The sequence below is a fragment of the Callorhinus ursinus genome, unplaced genomic scaffold (genome assembly GCF_003265705.2).
Source record: "Callorhinus ursinus isolate GAN/ISIS: 27379988/994484 unplaced genomic scaffold, GSC_fseal_2.0 scaffold39, whole genome shotgun sequence".
Classification (NCBI taxonomy): Eukaryota; Metazoa; Chordata; class Mammalia; order Carnivora; family Otariidae; genus Callorhinus; species Callorhinus ursinus.
The window spans coordinates 12,142,691-12,160,167 of NW_027397101.1; the positions used below are offsets into that span (position 1 = coordinate 12,142,691).

At 35.7% G+C, this 17,477-nt stretch overlaps 1 long non-coding RNA gene across 2 annotated transcripts in view; it reads right to left on the reverse strand.

Moving 5' to 3' along the window:
• LOC112836255 (uncharacterized) overlaps nt 1–17,477 on the reverse strand; it is a 1,106,139-nt gene that overhangs the window by 496,203 nt on the left and 592,459 nt on the right. For both annotated transcript variants that reach the window (XR_012374749.1, XR_012374748.1), the window contains one exon: nt 15,799–15,870. This is a non-coding gene — a long non-coding RNA (uncharacterized lncRNA). The remainder of the gene's footprint in view (nt 1–15,798; nt 15,871–17,477) is intronic.

Below are 17,477 nucleotides of genomic sequence, written 5' to 3' on the forward strand. Positions count from 1 at the left end.
AGTTTTGTCAATCTGGTGAGCACAGAAATATTTCTCCTTATATTTTGTTTTTTTTAAAGATTTTATTTGACAGAGATAGAGACACAGCGAGAGAGGGAACACAAGCAGGGGGAGTGGGAGAGGGAGAAGCAGGCTTCCCGCCGAGCAGGGAGCCCGATGCGGGGCTCGATCCCAGAACCCTGGGATCATGACCCGAGTCGAAGGCAGACGCTTAACGACTGTGCCACCCAGGTGCCCCTCTCATTATGTTTTGATCTGTATTTATCTTATTGCTAGCATCTTTTCATAGAGGTATGAGGCATCCATTTTTGAAATTCCTGCTCATGACTTTGTCTATTTTTTTGTTGTTGTCGGCTTGTCCTTTTGTCTATCAATTCTCAGAAGTCTTTTTATTATATTGAATTCAGCTTCAGATGTTGAAGATTGAAATTATAATCATCTTAATTTTGTCACTTGAAGAAGTTATTGATTTATCATTAACAAGAAAAAAATGCTTCCTACATTATAAAAGGAACGATTTTATAATCAAATATTAAAAAGAATGCTTCCACTCTATTTGGGCAATTTTTCTCTGCTTACACCAACAGTCTTGGTCCAACACAACAACATCCTCCTAGTTATAGAAACACATCTGTATTATTTATTTTCACATTTATTATGCCATAAGAATATTCTCAGAAATAGATGGTCATCACTTAATATAAATACAACTAGAGAATCCTATTTTTCATTACCTTACCCACTTACAAATCCCTTCTTTCATCTGAAGATTCTTAATCATTCTATCACAAGTATTGTGTTTTACAAGACTTATACACATCAGTATGTTTCTTCTAAACTGTAAACCACAGCAATTTGTTTATGTTTCTTCTATCAAGTTTGCTGTTTTTTGTTGAACATCAACTACACTTGCATATACACATATTCTGATAGATCCATCTACCATTACACATTATGAAAATGTGAGATACTTAATCTTGTAATGCTGCTTTCCAAATATGTTCATTGACACTTGAGAGTGTTGGCCAGGGGACTTCTAAAGAAAGTAGTATGAGGGGTGCCTGGGTGGCTCAGTCTGTTAAGCATCTGACTCTTGATTTTGGCTCAGGTCATGATCTCAGGGTCCTGGGATTGAGCTCCATGTCGGGCTCTTCCCTCAGTGGGGAATCTTCTTGTCCTCTCCCTGTGCCCCTCCCACTGCTCATGTTCTCTTTCTCTCTCTCTCAAATAAATAAAATCTCTTAAATATTTTATTTATTTATTTGACAGAGAGATAGAGAGAGAGAGCACAAGTAGGCAGAGTGGCAGGCAGAGAGAGGGAGAAGCAGGCTCCCCGCTGAGCAGGGAACCAGACGTGGGGTTCGACCCCAGGACCTGATCATGATCGATCATGACCTGAGCCAAAGGCAGCTGCTTAACCAACTGAGCCACCCAGGCGCCCCAAATAAAATCTTTAAAAAAAAAAGGTGTGAAGCACTAGAAAATCAGACACTCACAGATAATTCATCTTATGACCTTGAGGGAAATGAACTAGAAGATGAAAGAAGCCCATGGACTGAGGAAGGCAGATCTACAAGAAAGAATTTTTTGGATCTTCTCTAACATGTGTGTCACAGAATTAACCACCCTGGACATTTGTACCTTCTTAGTTATTGGTGTGTCTGATGATAAACCCCTATTGCTTAAGGCAATTGTGGTCTCATATCTCTGACTTATTTCTGATATGTTGCTCTCATATATAACATTCTAATTTATCGGCATGTGCAAATGACAATGAATAGATGTTTGTTGAATAAAAGCAATAGATAATTGCTCTGCCTCTCAAATCTGAATGCTACTAATTTCTGCTAATATAACAAAAATATTGCTATCTGCTTCGGAAAATAACTGGAAGAGAAATAAGGCCAAAGGCACTTATATTGCACATACTAAAACCACCCTACATAAGTTTTACACACTGGGTATTTAATTTTAAACTGTAGCTAGAATCGTTAAACTAATCTATCACATTTTATGTAGATGAGGCAGCAGTTAAGATTTATATTGACTAAGTCTTATTTTAGCCACTAGAATGAATAAAATGCAATAAACTGGAGCCAAAAGCTGAATTCCATTTTAGAAATTATTTTTTCTATTAATTGTTTTCTAGTTCTCAATAATTCACTATTATAGAGCAGAAAGCCCATTGAATTATATGGTTGTAATGAGTTGTTCCTTTAGCATGTTTTATGCATCAGTATTTAATGCCTCAAAAAATCCTGATATTGACTTTATATAAAGCTGCCTTTGAATGGAATTGTGTTTTGCCTCAAAGTAATATTGTACTGAAAGTGTATACTCTTTCTGCAAATTTTAAAAGTTAAAATGAAAATGATATATTTTATATATATGTTTATACAAGAAAGTCCTACAAACTTTTTTGTAGATTAAATATTTTGTAAAGATTAATCAACAAATAAACCCCGGTCAGATTTCCATAAATCATTAAATGTATATGAATATATCACTATTATGACTCGTTTTAAATGTATAGCAGATAATATACATAGTTCCAAGGTGTCCTTCAGCGATCAGAAACCACAATATTTCAAAAGTTCTTCATCACTTTAAGAATTTTAAATCTCATTATAGAAGTCAATAACTATCCACTGGTCCTGTTAAAAAGAGTATTCCCTAAAATCCCATCTCATGATTTCCATATAGAGCCAAAGCCATGTCTTAGCTACATTCCAGTCTTACTGGACTACAAACTTACTCAGTAAAGGAGCCATTAAGGCTCCATTGGGAAATGAGCTTGGGCCTCTCCAGCCACGCCACAGACACATGTGCCTATGAAATGGGGTATTATACATTTTAAACCAAAGACTCTTATTTTTCCTCAGTGAAAACAAAACCAATTCTTATAATTTCTACCATGCATTTGAAGAAATGAAAGCCCTAAGTCTTTTCTCTAAATAAATCTAACATCTATGTTTTTACCTTCAAATACTTACCTTCATACTTTTTGTTCTGTCCAGTGTTCCCTCACATATTTTATTGTTAGACCTCAAGCTGCACGTATTTCTTCACTGATAAAGTAGGAGAGTTGCTACAGAATTATATAAAATCTTATTCTTCATCTTATAGAGTTTTAAGTTTGCTTTTTTATTAGCAACTACCACTCATATACTATATTGCATTGCAAGTTAGGGCCTAAGTAAAAATTCTTAAGTACTTATACCCCAAAAACAAAACAAAACAAAAACAGGCATGAGAAAAAAAAGATAGTCAAGTTAAGAAAGGTAAGACATTTGGGTGCTTGGGTGGCTCAGTCGGTTAAATGTCTGCCTTCTGCTCAGGTCAGGATCTTGGGGTCCTGGGATCAAGTCCCGCATCAGGCTCCCTGCTCAGCAGGAGTCTGCTTGTCCCTCTGACCCTCCCGCTGCTTGTGCTCACTCTCTCTCAAATAAATAAAATCTTAAAAAAAGAAAAAAGGTAAGACATTCTATACATCCATGGTGGATATGCCTGTGGTCATTCAGCAAAATATTGCTTTAGTTTTCTTCAAAATAATATTTTGAAGAAATAATATTTTGCTTCAAAATAATATTTTAAAATAATGTCTGGAAATTGTTTTAAATGCACTTTTTTTTTTACAAAATGAGAACTTAATTTGTATACTTTACTCATTTCGGTTTTAACTGAAAAGCATATTATTTATTTTTGTCATATGTGTTTCCCATGTTTTTATATTAACACTTGATGTATGTTCAATCATTTCAAAATGTATTTTCAAATGTTTTATGAAAGTAACATTTGCTGTCATGAAACATCACTGTCATGAAATGTGTTTGACGAAAGATAACAGATATTTTAATAATATGTAATTAAATTATGATAAGCATTTGTTATGATTATTTAAAGCATTGTTCAAGCCCCACATTGGGTGTGGAGTCTACTTTAAAAGATAGATAGATGATAGATAGATAGATAGATGATAGATAGATGATAGATGATAGCTTTTAGGGGCACTCTGCTGGCTAAGTCAGTGGAGCATGTGATTTGTGGGATCAGGGTAGTGAGTTCAAACCCCATGTTGGTTATAGCGATTACTAAAAAAAAAGTGATCTTTAAAAAATAAAGTATTAATATTTGTATTTCCATAATGTTTTTAAAATTAATTCCAGAGTAAGTATGCACAAGATTTTATAAATAGAATTGTGTATAGTCTAGCTGCTTCTGAAGGCAGGTTTTCCCCAGAAAAGGAGTTCTGTTTCTCATTTATTACATTTTATTGCTCCATGCGATGGCCTGGAGCCTTGAGAAAATACCATCCTTGAGAAAATAAAACTTGTATGACTAAAATTCACAATTCCTTTGTAGTAATTACACAATTAACTGTCATAATGTCATACTTTAAAAAAAATGGTAAATGCCGTATTATATTCAGCACTGTGACCAGATGTCCCAATTCACTACTTCCAAGTGTTTCATCTCTTAGTCACTCACTCATTTCCACTTTTCTCCAACTCCTTATAGAAATTTTGACATTTTATGATTATTAAACAATTTCACCTGAGAACGATAAATACCAAAATATTTATATTTGAACATAATCATAACACAAACCGGTCAGATTTGAACTGACTTACTAGATTTTCTCGAGAGTCAACAATGATCATGGGAGAATTCATACTTCTTTCAAAATTATTTTGTGCATCTAAGAAGGAATTAGAATGGATGTTTGGCTGCACACATTTCAAATACATGCAAATTTTAGACAAATTTTAGATAACATTTAGGTAACTTTTAAATCGCACACCCACATTGAGAAAATAAGAAACTGAATGATATTTGAAAAGGATTTCCTTGGGGAAAACTGTGTTATGAGCTTCTCCCACTGACTTTACAGGAATTTGGAGTATAACCTACTAATACCACAACAACAGAGAGTGACTCTAAGGTAACCGTTAGGGGCTAAAGACTGGCCAGGGGATTGAATACAGTTTGGGGGACATTTTAACATACCCACTTGAGAAATATAAAGGGTGAACTAAAGATTCTAACAGAAAGGAGACCAGGAGGGCATGAAAAAATCTCAAGGAAGAAAAACTAAAGGTAACACCTGATGCCTAAGTGCAGAGGAAGGTTTAAACAATGAATGTCAGAAAAGTTTGCTACTTGCCTAAGAGATACTGCTTTACGATATCTGGAGAGATTGGTGTGGTCTTTGAAGAAACCACAGATGTACTGACAAGAAAAAATCAGCTTTAAATACTTGCCAGTTCAGGCCAGTATCATTTAACCAAGAACTTTACTAATCCCCCTACCTCTTCTCTCTCATCATGCCCCTAAACTAAGCATTTTGAAACTGTGTTTGGCAAGCTGGAGTAGGAGGAATCAGTCTCACAAGGTTTGAAGAGAGAAAGGGAAAGAAGTTGATCACCCCATCTTTCCTGAACCCACTGTCCTGAAAATTGCTCAAACTGGCAAGGAAGAGAGGTCTTCACATTAATCCAGGACATGGAACATGAATTGATACTGTTGTTTTAAAGTTCTGAAGTGATAGTGGACATTTTTTACATCATAAAGTTACCAGAAAAGTCAAAGACCTGGCTGAGTTTCTCAAGGGTCATGGAAATAACTATCCTGGCAGCAATTAAAATAGACAAGAGTAAACAAAAATAAAGTTGTTTTGTTTATTTCCCAATGTGTGCTTAAGCATTGGAACAGTATTCACAAGAATAAAGATGCTTTCACAAGGGGGCACTGTTTCTTCAATAGAGCAGGACTATTAATTGCAAAAACACAAGGTCTTAGCTCCTCACACTTTCGATTCACTTCTATCTGTGTAATATTATCTGTCAGGGCTTGGATACAACCACTATGGTGGGTCTGCCTGGATTCCAGGTATATTACACATTTACAAGAAGTGTTTCCTTAGAAAAAGGAAGTTGTGGTCTCATAAGCAAGGAAGACACTTGGTTTAATGATGTAAAAATTTTTTAAAGACATGAGAAGGGTATATAATTGCAACACACCACAAAACCTACAGTGCTTCTCAGGTGACAGAGAAATTGCTCTAATCGATTTTAACATCCCATTAAGGCCAGCCAGCAAACCAAGGATGTATTGTCTGTAACAATGAAGCATTGCCCTGGAGACTCAGCTTGGTAGAATAAATAAAAGGGGGTAATTCTTTCTATTAATTCAGTTCACTGTGGCCATTGATAGGAATATAGAGTCTGATTCCAGAAAACTAACCCAGGGCAAGTGTGGGGGTGGGTGGGAGGGAGGAGGGTCTACTATCACTAAATAGAAGTTGGACAATGAAATGAATTATCAATTTTATTTTATCCTACAGTTATCCCCTTATTCATGGGGGTTATATTTCAAGACCGTCAGTGGATGTCTTGAAACCATGGATAGTACCAAATCCTATATATATTATGTTTTTTCTTCTACACACATACAGTAGTCACAGTGAGAGATTGATAACTAATAATAAAATAGAACAAATTATAACAAAAGTGTGTAATAAAAGTTATGTGAATATGGTTTCTCTCTCTCTTATTGTACTGTACTCCACCTTCTTCTTGTGATATAAGATGATAAAATGCCTAAATGATGAGATAAATTGAAATGAATGATGCAGGCACTGTGACATAGTGTTAGGTGACTATTGACCTTCTGACAATACTTCAGAAGAAGGCTCATCGACTTCTGGATGAGAATTGACTGCCAGTAACTGAAACCATGAGTAATGGAAAACGTGGAAAGCAAAACCACAGATAAAGAGGGACTACTAAATATCCTAAAGGCAACCAAAATTTCCTCTTCCAATAATAAAAAAAGAAATATTAAGCAAATGGATAAAAACTTTCATTGTGATGTTCAAAACAGTTAAGATAAATACATAAGCATTAAATTTGGGCAGGGTAGGTAGAAAGAGATGGATCGGATATGACCATCTCCAACTTGTCAGTACAATGATGATTCCCTAATTCACAAATAGTCCCAGTAACATGGAGAAATGTACATATGCATCTTTCAAACAATATTTTTGGTTATGCTAAGTCTGTGTCCAAAAGTACTAAAACAGAGATCAAAGATGGCAGTAGAGTAGGAAGACCCTAGATTCCTTTCATCTGATGAACACAACTAAGTAACTATCAAATCATCCTAAATACCCCAGAAATCAGCCTGAAGACTTACAGAACAAATTCCACAACTAAAGGGAGAGAAGAGGCTACACAAAGAAGGTAGGAAGTGTAGAGACGTGGTTTAGGGGAGAAATGAATCACAGGTGATATGGAGCAGAGAAGGGTGAGGAGAGAGGAACACACAGGGGAATGCATAAGAAGAATGATTCCCCAAAGCCATTGGCTTGGGAAATGAGAGAGTTTGAATCTTGTGAGCTCTTGCAACCAACAGGGTTAAAAGCCTGGAGTTTTATTTATTTTATTTTTTTAATTTTTTTTTTGGATTTTATTCATCTATTTGACAGAGAGAGAGACAGTGAGAGAGGGAACACAAGCAGAGGGAGTTGGAGAGGGAGAAGCAGGCTTCCCACTGAGCAGGGAGCCCGATGTTGGGGCTCGATCCTGGGACCCTGGGATCATGACCTGAGCCAAAGGCAGACGCTTAATGAGTGAGCCACCCAGGCGCCCCAAAAAGCCTGGAGTTTTAAAGTTCTGCAGGCTTGGCTGGGATAGAGCCCAGAGGGCACTGCACAGCTCCTGGAGAAAAGGCAGACAAACAACGAGGGGGCGGGTGTCATGGAAAGAGCCATGTGAAGAGCACCTGGGGCACACAGTGCAGAGAGTATTCACTGGTCTCAGAGAGCATCTCTGAGAGGCAATGTTCACAGAAATATCTCTCCAGGAACACGGTTGCTAGCCAGTGCCATTTCCTTTCCCTTCCCTTCAATATAAAGACAGAACCACTGGCAGGAGGGAGTGCAGCACAGACACAAGCCAACTAACTTGCTTACAAGACCCACCCCCTGCACTCTGGCAGGACTGCCCTTCTCAGTCAAGATTGCCTCAGTCCCAGTATGGTAGGTCCCTTGCCCAAAAGACCAGCACAAACCCCAACCTACACTATGTCTCCTGACCAGAGAGTTCTTCAGGGCCTCAGGTCTGGTGGAGGTGGTGCCAGGTCTCCTTTCATAAGCAGTTAAAACCTGCCACATTCAGGCCAGGGACTGAACACTGCCCACAGCAGGCAAGGAGAGCCTCTACAGATGACTGGATTGAAGGATAAATCAGCCAACACACAAAGGAAGAGCACACACCAGAGACAGTCCCTGAAGTACCAGGACCTGGGCACTACATGACCTCTCCCTCATAAGTGGAGGGAGGAACAGAGGACATAACTGGTTTTTCTAACACACAGAAGAAGGCAGAGACTTAGACAAAATGCCAAGACAGAAGAATTTATCCCAAATGAGAGAACAAGATATGGCCACAGCCAGAGATCTAAGTGAAACAGATACAAGTAACATGCTTGATGGAGAATTTAAAGCAATAATCATAAGGATATTTGCTGGGCTTGGAAAAGAATGGAAGACATCAGGGAGACCCTCACCGCAGAGATAAAAGAGTTAAAAAATATCAGTCAGAGAGAAAGAATGCAATAAACAAGATTGGAAACAAGCTTGATACATGAAAAGCAGGCTAGAAGAAACAGAGGAATGGACTAGTGACATAGAAGACAAAATAATGGAAAATAATGAAACTGAACAAAAGAGAGAAAGAATTATGCAACACGAAAATAGACTTAGGGAATTCAGTGACTCCATCAAACATAATAACATTCATATTATAGGAGTCCCAGGAGAAGAGAGAGAAAAGGGGGCAGAAAATTTATTTCAAGAAATAATAGAAGAAAACTTCCCTAAATCTGGGGAAGGAAACAGATTTCCAGATCCAGGAGGTACAGAGAACTCCCATCAAAATCAACAAAAGTGAGCCAACACCAGGACATATTGTAATTAAATCGGCAAATATAGTGATAAAGAAAAAATCTTAAAAGCAGCAAGACAAAAGAAGTCAGTAAATAAAAAAGTCCAAGGGAAAACTCATAAGGCTAGCAGGAGATTTTGCAACAGAAACTCTGCAAGCCAGAAGAAAGTGGCATGATATATTCAAACTGCTGAATGGGAATAATCTGCAGCCAAGAATACTCTATCCAGCAAGGCTGTTATTCAGAATAGAAGGAGAGATAAAGAGTTTCCAAGACAAATGAAAACTAAAGGAGTTCATGACCACTAAAACCAGCTCTAAAAGAAATATTAAAGGGGACTCTTTGAGTGCAAGGGAGAGACTGAGTGCAAAGGAGTGACAAAGACAAGAAAGCATTCGAGAAAATCTACAGAAACAATGACAAAACAAGTAATAAAATGCTAATAAACACATGTTTATCAATAATTACTTTGAATGTAAATTGACTAAACACTCTAATCAAAAGATATAGGGTAGGGGCACCTGGGTGGCTCGGATGGTTAAGCATCTGCCTTTGGCTCAGGTCATGATCCCGGGGTCCTGGGATCAAGATCTGGGTCAGGTTCCATGCTCAGCGGGGAGTCTGTTTCTCCCTCTCCCTCTGCCTCTCTCCCCTGTTCATGCTCTCTCTCTCTCTGTTTCTGTCTCAAATGAATAAATAAAAAATCTTAAAAAAAAAGACATGGGGGTCAGAATGGATTAAAAAAAAACAAAACAAACAAAAACAAGACCCATCTATGTGCTGTCTAGAAGAGACTGATTTTATTTATTTATTTTTTAAAGATTTTATTTATTTATTTGACAGAGAGAGAAAGAGAGAGAGAGCGAGCACAAAGGAGGGGAGCAGCAGAGGGAGAGGGAGAAGTAGCCTCCCCGCCCAGCGGGGAGCCGGATGCGGGAACCAATCCCAGGACCCTGGGATCATGACCTGAGCCGAAGGCATTTGCTTAATAATTGAGCCACCCAGGTGCCCTGAAGAGACTGATTTTAGACCTAAAGATACCAGCAGATTGATAGTGAGGGGGGTGGAGAAACATTTATCACCCAAAGGGATGTCAAAAGAAAATCAGAGTAGCAATACTTTATATTGGACAAACTAGATTTTTTTTTGTCTCCTATTGCTTTTAACCTGCTTTGGTAATCAGGGTAGTATTGGTTTAATGGAATGATTTTTAATTTGTTTTCTCTATTTCATTATTTGTAAGATTTTGATAAAGACTGCCATTAAGTTTTTTTTTTTTTTTTAATGTTTAGTACCATTCACTAATGAAACCATGTGGTCTTGGGCTTTTCTGTGCTGGGAGATTTTTGATTCCTAACTCAACTTTCAGTCTTGATATTGGGCTAAGATTTCCTACTTCTTGGATTCAAGATTCATGATTCAATTGTGATAACTTGTGCATTTTTAGTTATTATCTGTTTTTTTTTCCTAAGTTATTTGATTTGTTAGTATACAATTGTTATAGTAATCTGTTATCACACTATGAATTTCTGTGGTTATCTGTTGAATTGTTTTCTCTTCTATATCTCATTTTGGTTTCTGAGTCTCCTCTCTCTCTCTCTTTTTCTCTTTCTTAGTTAATACAGTTAGAGCATTGTCAACTCTGTTCATTTTTTGGAAAAAAATGGTCTTAACTTTCAATGTTATGTTATTGTTATTGTAGTCTCTATTTTATTTATTTCTGATTTTTCTTTGTTATTTCCTTCATCTAAATTTCAGCTAAGGTTCTTTTTCTAGTTCCTTGTGGTGTAATATTATTTAAGCTTCTTTTTCTTAATACAAGCATTTAGAGCATAAATTTCATTCTAAAATCTGCTTTTGTGGCATCCCATAGTTTTTGGAATATTGTGTTTTCTTTTTACTTTTGTTTTGAGACGTATTTTTATTTACTCTTTGAGTTCTTATTTTTCCCATTGCTTGTGCAGTAGTGTGAATACTTAATATTTACATTGTAGATTTTCCAGCTTTGTTTTATTTTTGATCTTTACCTTTGTACTATTTTGGTTAGAAAACATACGTGGTATGATTTCAGTCTTCTTAAATTTATAATATTTGTTATGTCTCTTTTTATGTGATTTAACCAGGGGATTCTTCTGAGTATACTTGAAGAAAATGTGTATTCTGTTTTTCTTGGATAGAATGTTTTATATATATCTTTTAGAACCATGTATATTGAAGTATGCTTTAAATAAAGAAAAATGTTGTTGTTAAAAATACAAAATAAAACAATAACTTTAACTGAGAGTACTCATTTAAAATAAAGCATATCAGAGGGGAGGCAAGCAGGCAAATGGGTGAAATAAGTGAAGGGGATTAAGAGTACACTTAAATCATGATAAGCACTAAGTAATGTATAGGATTGTTGAATCACTATATTGCACACCTGAAACTAATGTAACACTATTAATTATACTCAAAATAAAATAAAAAACTTAATTTAAAAAAAATAAAGATTTCATTTATTTATTTGAGAGAGTGACAGAGATAGCAAGAGAGAGCACAAACAGGGAATAGAGGGAGAAGCAGACCACCCATTGAGCTGGGAGCCAACGCGGGGCTGGACCCCAGGACCCTGGGATCATGACCTGAGTCGAAGGCAGATGGTTAACCAACTGACCCACCCAGGTGCCCCCCAAAAATATATTTTTTCAAATTACAACATGTGGAAGCAGTTATGGTACATAATTATTTTCTTGCCGATTTTTATCACATAATGGAAATTTTTGAACATTAAACTTGCCATGGTTATTGGGAAATGATATATAATGGCTCTACAAAGATACATGCATATATATTATGGGCAAGAAATGTTATGGTATTAATGAAATGAATTTAAAGAGATTGGAGTTTATAGTAAAAATACAATGAATTTAATGATAAAACGCTATGGCATTAGCTTTTACTTAGGGATGAATTATCTTTTTGTCTTTGTTTTAGACTAGGATGATCATTTTGTTTCTCTTAATGAATTTAGTTTCCACTGAAGTGTTTCAAAGTGGTTTAAAAACACATGTTACATTTTTTCTTACTTCTTGTGACATTCCTCACCTGTCCGGAAGTAGAATTAACAAGACTTCATGGATGGTATAATAAGAGAGTTGAGAGAGGAATCCACGATATTTTCCAGGTTTCTTTTTGGGAAACTGGGTAGATGGCACTTTTCGTAGAAATGGGAAAGAAAAAAGTAAGTTTGTGGAAAAATATTGTGAGTTCAGTTTTAATATATTGGAAGTTGAGAAGCTAATGTGCTATCAAATAGATATGCTGATATGATTCTCAAGAATGAGATCTTAAGAGGACATATTGATTTGAGTGTCACTGGATATAAATAATCTCTGAAGTTACAAGAGTAGATGAGTTCAGGCATGAAAGCTATGGACTGAAAAGAGAGGAAACGAAGTTATTGAGCAAATATTAACTCTTGAAAGTCATATCTGGGATAAGGGAGGACTTACAGAAAAGAAAAGGGTTAATGAGGGCCTGGTGATGGGTAAGGAAGAAGGGAAGTTGCAATGGGAAGTCTACCCAATTAAAAAAATTCCAATTAAGAACATCTTGAAAGTTTGAGAAGTGGGTCCCTATGTCATAAACACTGCGCATGGTTTATGCAGAGACAAACCAACCACCTTGTTAGACCCACACCCCACCTCATCTTCACACTTGGATTCTGATTTGTGATTTTTTTACCATTAATTTTGAATACAAATTTGCTTAAAACTTCACCTGTGTTCTGGGAAGGTAGCAAATTAACTTTCCTTTTTTCCCCATTTTTCTCTTAACATCTAACAACTCAGACACCTTTATAAAGTGGCTGACTGCTCAGAACAAAAAAACAAGAAAAATTCAATCCAAAATGAAACAGCAAAACTGATTGCTGTCCCTTCTTTATTTTTCTCTAGATCAAGTCATAAAGAAATACTAGAGCCCAAGGATAGAGAGCTTAATGTCAGGTAATAGTGAGTTGTTTATTTGCTTTTGTTTTTTAGACCAGCTAGATTACATGTACTATGACTTGGTGAGGTAGAATTTGATCCCCCAAATATCCTTGAATTTAAAGGAATTATCTATCAAATGGGAGTCCTGTGAAGAAAGCCATAATTAATAAGTAATTAGGGATTTACTGAGTTGTGTCAGATAAGCCTCATTTTATTTCTTATTTTTTTATGAGAGTTTACTAAACCAGTATATTAAAGGAATGATGTAGACACAATACATCTATATTTCAGCATGGTATTTGACATGAAATTTTTGAAGATAAGAGGTAGAGAATTGGTTCCTGGATAACAGCATTTAAATGGATTCCTTAACCGGTTCAACAGTGTTAGGTTTTTAAATTAGAAGAGGGCTCAAATAAATGGAATCAGAAATTATGAAGGCTTTTATATTAAAGATTTAATGAAAGCTAGCTAGTCTGATAAATCCTGAATCTGTCATTGAATATCTCAACACTTCCCTGCCTGGCTTCAGATTTGAATGGAGGCTTGACTCAAGTTAAATATGAGCTCCTATGGTAAGGGATAGAGGTGGGAAGCTCTTGATTTATATGCAACAGTCAAAGGTACATTGTGAAAAACAACTCCTATGGGGTTTTTGGTTCACACATGCAGAAACAATATGGGTTAAATGATTTTCACTCTAACCATTTAATCTTCCCCTCATATCTTCATAGTATAATATCTGGTGGCTCACCACTGAGGACTCTATTGGGAAAAAAAAATTGGCAAGCATATGTATGACTAAGGAATTCTATCATACAGTGAAAATAAATGGTGTGAATCTATTTCTGCTGAAATATCAGCTTGAGAAGATATCTTTGGAGGTGTTCCATATGACACAAGTTATCCTTCCTTCCTATTTATTTGGTTCTTTTTTCCTCTGTAACAGCCCCTCTGAATTATTTCATTCCCTAACCTTTCCAGAAGAAGAATATTCAGTTCAGATCATTGGATGTGACTCTAAGCCACTTTGAGCTCTTGATCCAGCCAATCCAATCTACAGCATCCCCATGCATACACACGTTTGTGTGCATAAATGTATAAACACACTCACTGACTTGCAGTATACCCCATATCTATTCAATCTAATGCTTAAAGTGAGGTTTGTTAGAGGCTTTGAATACCTAATACAACTTCTGAGATTATATGGAAATAGAAGAAAGCAGAGGATTTCTAGAACTAGGTTGCCCCAAGTTCCACTAGTATATATATAGAGAAAGACTATATACACTGTCACATCTTTTAAAATTTCTTTTGTGAGCATTTCATATTTTTATATTGTTTATTTATAATGCTGGTGATAAATTATGTAATTTATAAATAATGTGCATATATTGGAGTGTATATTTAACATTTTTCACTGATGGACTGTTCAATCGAAAATATTTGAAGATCATAGCTGCAAAGCATGTGAGAGCATGAGAAAAACTTCAAAAACTGTAGGTTATAAAAATTGGAAAAATTCAAATTAATTAATTGTGACCTAAATATAACACATAAATTCAAACTTAAGTATAACATATAAAATACAAAGGATATTTTAAGGCATGAGTGTGCGTGTGTGTGTGTGTTTGTGTGTGTTTAAGATAGAGAAAGGAAAAGCTTGATTGGATAATTGAGGGGAGGGTTGTTTAGAAACGAGAAACCAGGATACATTAATGCCACTTATATAGAGAATAATAATAATAAATTGAAGCAAAAAAAAGCATGTATTTGGTTTTATGGCATAAACTACTTAAGAATTATTTAACTTTAAAATTGAATTTCAGGGGGGCCTGGGTGGCTTAGTCGTTAAGCGGCTGCCTTCGGCTCAAGTCATGATCTCAGGGTCCTGGGATCGAGCCCCACATTGGGCTCCCTGCCCAGTGGGAAGCCTGCTTCTCCCTCTCCCACTCCCCCTGCTTGTGTTCCCTCTCTCGCTGTCTCTCTCTCTGTCAAATAAATAAATAAAATCTTTAAAAAAATAAAATTAAATTGAATTTCAACATGCAAAATAAATATTACGTATTACCAAAATTGACAATTTATTTTTTATATTTTTTTTAGAACTTATTATCTTTCATTTGACTGCAGCCTCAGACTTATTCATGGATGCTCATTCAACGAGTGCTTGTGGGTCATGGTGTCAGTTAATAAAATATCTTTAAAAATTATCTATAAGGGTGCCTGGGTGGCTCAGTTGATTAAGCGTCTGTCTTTGGCTCAAGTTATGATATCCGGTCCTGGGATCCAGCCGAGTATTGGGCTCCCTGCTCAGCAGGGAGTCTTCTTCTCCCTCTGCCCCTCCGCCCCGCCACTTGTGCCCACTCTCTTTAAGAAATAAATATATTTTTAAGGGCGCCTGGGTGGCTCAGTTGGTTAAGCAACTGCCTTTGGCTCAGGTCATGATCCTGGAGTCCCGGGATCGAGTCCCATGTCGGGCTCCCTGCTCAGCAGGGAGTCTGCCTATCCCTCTGACCCTCTTCCCTCTCGTGCTATTTCTCATTCTTCTCTCTCGAATAAATAAATAAAATATTTAAAAAAAATAAATATATTTTTAAAAAATAAAAATCTATAAGTAAAGCACCACTGTTTTAGAATTTTAAAAAGTACTAGTTTCCATTCTCCACATAATTTTAATTTTACAACTATAGTTTTTGGTAGTACTCCTATTAGTAGATTAATTAAGAACAAAGCAAAATCCTGATTTACAAATTTTGTTTAAAAAAAAAGTGTTTTTCTATTTAGCCAAGCAATGATGTTAACATGTCTTTAATCCTCCTTGTTTTGTACTACAATCAAGCCTTTAAAAAGAGCAATTAGAATGAGTGAGACTTACCAGTGTATAGCCTTTCCCTACAAGATGATTAATGGCTGGAGGGTGAAAAGTGTCAAACCCCTCAGGATTTCCCTAAAAGGAAAAAAAATAAAGGGGGAAACACATTTTGAATTCACATTTTTTGGTAGTTATTTGATGCTGGTGAGATAAATCTAAGTCACTTGATGAGATAAAAAAAGGAGCACAGTAAAAGATACCTTAAAGATTAATGACACTAATCAATGCTCAGAAATAATACCATCAGAAGGGTTTCTTTGATATAAAGTACTATAACCCATTACATTTAAAGAATGAATACAATTTTTAAATTTTTCTCTGATCTAAAAACTCATGCTATAGGATATTAATTTGATTTACCACAAATCCATTTTCATTTTTTAATGGCAGTTTATTTATTTATTTCTATATATGATCTCTAAATCTGTTTTTTTCTCTTTTGTGTTGCATAAGAAAATGAGCCACTCACAACTTTTTTTATTCAGATATGTTTTCTCAAAGATTCAGAAAACACCATCTATCAAATTACGGTTATTAGATATAGAACTCTTATACCACATTCAAGTGACTGTTGTACTATAGAACAGTTAACAACTTTCAAAATAACGGCATAGCACTAAACATAAAGTATTTGAGGCCATAACTATAATAAACAATGTATATCAAAAACCTTTACTATATCAGGATAGAAAATCTGCAAATCAGTAGCTGACTATTGACCAGATAAGCGAAGCTCAAAGAAAAGTCCTATATAATTAAATATTTCAGTTAAAATCGCACATTTAGCAATGTAAAATTGAATTGCATAATAAAGATCAGGTGTTCCCATCAACTGTTTAATGATTACTGGGCCATTTGCTCCTGAGATCCAAAGAGAAATATGCAAAATTTCTGTCATTTACTGGCCACAAAGAAGTGGGTATTTAGGGTTCATCATGATCTCTCACATCTGATCCAAATGCCCCCTCCTACACACACTCAAGCTTTTTACATTTCCTTCTTAGAATGTCCCCTTGCTACCTATTCAAACATTATTCATTCTTTCTAAACCAAACTCTAAACTAAGCTAATTTATGGAAGCATAATTTTTTTGGATTCAGAGGCTTGTTCCAATATTAATACATACTCCATCATATATTTTTCACATATGTGCCTTCTCTGCTCAACTAAATGTTTAGTTCATTAGAACAGAAATCATGCTCTATACTCTGTGTGTGTTCAGGAAGTCAGAATCTAGTAGAGTTCTAATACTTAGCAGGGAAACATATATGTGTTCTGATTACTTAGTTAATTGGTGAGTCTTGCTACTATACACTATATCTGAAATGATTAATGTCAAAAACTCCATTGAGTGACTAAGAAATGACTTTTGGTTTTGAAAGGAAGGAACTGTTAGTCTGTCTTATTTGACAAACAGTTCTTGCTCAGGACTAAAGAAAACCATATCACACCTATTTTATTTTCTACATGCCTTTAATGGATAATGTTAAAATCTTACAAGGTATTGACATAACCCTCTGCTAAACCTGCAAACTAAACAAAATAACATTGAGTAGTTACTATGTACCAGATACACACACACACACACACACACACACACACACACACACACACATAATATTGATCATTTCTTTTCATGATTAAATGCAAACTAATGAGTAAGAAACTACTGTTAATTTCCC